This window comes from Peromyscus leucopus, unplaced genomic scaffold, assembly GCF_004664715.2.
Source record: "Peromyscus leucopus breed LL Stock unplaced genomic scaffold, UCI_PerLeu_2.1 scaffold_523, whole genome shotgun sequence".
NCBI classification, from domain to species: domain Eukaryota; kingdom Metazoa; phylum Chordata; class Mammalia; order Rodentia; family Cricetidae; genus Peromyscus; species Peromyscus leucopus.
The window spans coordinates 577,152-580,343 of record NW_023505424.1 but is presented as its reverse complement, the minus strand read 5'-3'; the positions used below and the strand labels follow the sequence as shown (position 1 = coordinate 580,343).

Below are 3,192 nucleotides of genomic sequence, written 5' to 3'. Positions count from 1 at the left end.
CTGCACACAAGCCTGGTTTCCCACAGTTCCTGCTAAAGTTGTCTCGCTATTGTTTTTCATAGATAAGAATTTTAAAGTCTCAACTAGCAGAAGGAATCAAACATCTATAATTCTTTGCTTTGTTAAGTTGAAACAATTACTTGCACATCTTTCCTTAGCATATGTTTTCTCTGTTCCTTTCTTGGAACTTTAAGACTAATGAGTCATATTGTTAATCATGTCAATAACTCCTCAAAATTTGAGATTTTGCGCCAATGCCCCCAGGCAAAATTTTTGTATGGTTTTCCCACGGAGCATTGAGCGTCTCTTTCTCTGCTTGATTGTGAACAACTTTTAAGAACCACTGGAGGACTTAAAAATGTCACCAATGCATGACACATTGCAGCCTTCATAAAGATACTATTTAGAAATGCTGGTTTTATTTTATCGTTCTGTTTTAAGGGGTATTGCCCATTTTAAGAGGCAAACAACGTTTAAAATCCTTGTTGTTAAAGAAATTGTTTATATGGAATGAAATAGGCCTAGCATTGGACAGGACTCTGTCACAATTCGTAGAGGCTATTCACCATTAGTGTTATTGCACGCTCTTGTTGGTGTTGCCAAGAATGCAAGATTGATCATTCTTTCTTTGGGCCCTTCCCCCCCCCCCCCAGAGTTGTTTGCAAGGAGCAATTTTGAGAGATGAGGTAATGTCTCCCTGTAGAACAAAGACTAGCTTTGCTTACTGCTCACTATAAAACATAGTAGTTTCCGAGCTCAGCATTCCTCTCCTATAATGAAAACCATTTTGTGTTCAAGCATGCATCTGGGGCCCATATGCTTTGTTCCTGAGGGAATCCGAGTTCAGAGAACCAGCATAAACATGCCGACCCTCTGGCTACTGCTTTCGTTGTCGATAGTACGCTGGTGTTCTGTCAATATCGATAAAACCGTGAAGGATAATATATTTGGCCCGCAAAGTAGAATAAAATCTGACTCTTCGCAGTTCGCCTCACTAGATGGGGCCCCGGTGTGTGTGAGATTAACTCACCGCAGCGGCGATTTTCCTTTCTACAAAGGGGATGCTGATCCTTGTCCTTTAACATAAAAAGGCCCCCTCCCCTGGACTCTTGCGGAGAATTCCCTCTCTCCCTTCAGTGCACCGCGCCAGGCAGGCACCTATCCTCGGATGGCCGGTTCTGCCCGGCAGGGACCCCGTGGACACAGACTGACGCTGCTTTGGTGCAAAAGGTGTCAGCGCCAGGACGCGCCACGCGATGCCTATGCAGGCGGGGTCCGGAGAGCCGCGCTGATTGGAGCCCAAGCCGGGGCTTTTGTCTGGCAGCGGCCGTTGCATAGCAACCGGTGTTCATTTAGATCTCCCCGCGTGGCTTCGGGGTCGCTCTGATGGAGATCGGGGGTGGGTGGGGTAGGGACCCCCGAAGAAGACCCACTCTCCCCACGCCGCAGCTCGGATTGACCGTGACCCCCGTCCGTCTGAGCCAAGGTGCCGGGGTGGGTGGGGAACAGACTCCGCCACCGCGCGCCCTGCAGCCGCCGCGCCCTGCAGCCGCGGCGCCCGCACCGCGCGCTCCCCCACGCGCGCGCCATCGGCCTCCGGAGGCCGCCCACTCGGACGCCGCGTGGGGGCGCGCGGCGGCGGCGGCTGCGGCGGCGGCTCCCCACCACCCCCCTCCTCGGAGGCGTAGCGAGCGGACCAGCTCCCGGGAGGATGTCTCGGTGCGGGGCGCGTCGCCCCCCTCAGGCCACCAGAGGCCCGGATACCTCAGACATTCGGCTCTGGGTCTGTGGGAGCGAAATGCAACCCAAAGCCCGTGGCCCCGAGGCCCCGCGCAGATAAACACGCACAAGCACGCACACAGACGTCGCCGCGGCCCGCACTCGCCGCCGCAGGTCCCGGCGTCGGGGAAGAGCCCGGGAGCCCCGCCCCGTCCCGAGGGATCGCTGCCTTCGCCCGGCAGCCCCGGGTGCGGCCGCTCGCCCTCGCCGCTCGCACGGCGACGGAAGTGTCCGGCGTCACCCACCGGCCCGGAGCAACGGCGCAACGGCCGGTCCGGGCCTGCAGCCTCCGCGGCCCGGGCGGGGCGGAGCGGCCGCCGGACACAGCTGGTAGGCGGGGGCGGCGGGCCGGCAGGGACCGGGAGGGGACGGGCGCGACCGGCGTGCAGCGGCGAGCTCCCGCTGCGCTCTCCCGGCCCGCGGCCCGCAGTCGCCCTTCGGCAGCGGCGGCGGGGGCTCCCGGGAGGGTGGGCGCCGCCGGCCTCGCCGTACGGCTGGAGGGGGGTCTCCGGCTCGGCGGCCGGGCTCCGGCGACGACCGAGACTGCGGTGGGCCGGGCGCGGGGCCGTTGCCTCTGGCTTAATACGGCAGATGCGCGGAAACTCCAACAGGTGGCTCCGTGCGCAATGGATAGCGCATTGGACTTCTAGAGGTTGAAGGCATTCAAAGGTTCCGGGTTCGAGTCCCGGCGGAGTCGGAGTGTTTTTAAAACCTTCGGAGACTGGTTTTTGACTTCTGCCCTTTTTTATTCCTTTGGTCCGTGGTCGAAACAGCTTCCGCGCCCGGCCCAGCCACCGGACCCCTCCCCGCTGCCTGCTGCGGTCGCCACGCTCAGCTGCAGCTTCCGCGGCTTCTCCCGGAGAAGAGTTAGGTAAAGCGGGCTGCAAGGAAGCGGGCCTCTCGGTGTGGGCCTGGGAGAGCGTGGGGCGGGCCTGGGTCTCGCGTGACGTCCCACGTCTGGAGCCTGACCGTGGCCGCCAGCAGGGCGGAGGGAGCGCGCTGCTCAGGCTAGCCCAAGGTGTAAGTACACACCCCTGCCCCTCCCCCAGATCTCGAGTGGATCTTGTAAAAAAAAAAAAAAAAAAAAATACAGACCTGAGTCGTCACCTCAGGATGCCATTTCGGTGGATCTGGGAAGAGGCCCAGAACCCTGCATTTCTGGGGCCGACTGCTTTCTTCTGCCACGGTTTTAGTGCAGAGTTGGAGTGGGCACGCACTGCCTGCCCGCTGGGAACAGGGGTTACTTAGTCTAGTCCCCTTGCGACAGGTCTAACTTCGCCCAAGACAAATCAGCGTCGGAGCGAAGGGAGTTTAAAAACATGTATTACCGACAGAACTCCTAACTCACGCAAAACAGGAACAATTCAAAATCGTCAGCAAAGGTCCGGGAAAGAGTACACATCCTTGTTATTC

The 3,192-nt window shown here is 58.6% G+C and overlaps 1 non-coding gene across 1 annotated transcript; it reads left to right on the top strand.

Annotated features, from left to right (window-relative positions):
- Window positions 1-2,392: 2,392 nt before the first annotated feature.
- On the top strand, window positions 2,393-2,476 carry Trnar-ucu. Its single transcript is given in 2 exon segments — window positions 2,393-2,428; window positions 2,441-2,476. It is a non-coding gene; the product is annotated as a tRNA-Arg (tRNA).
- The last annotated feature ends 716 nt before the right edge of the window (window positions 2,477-3,192 follow it).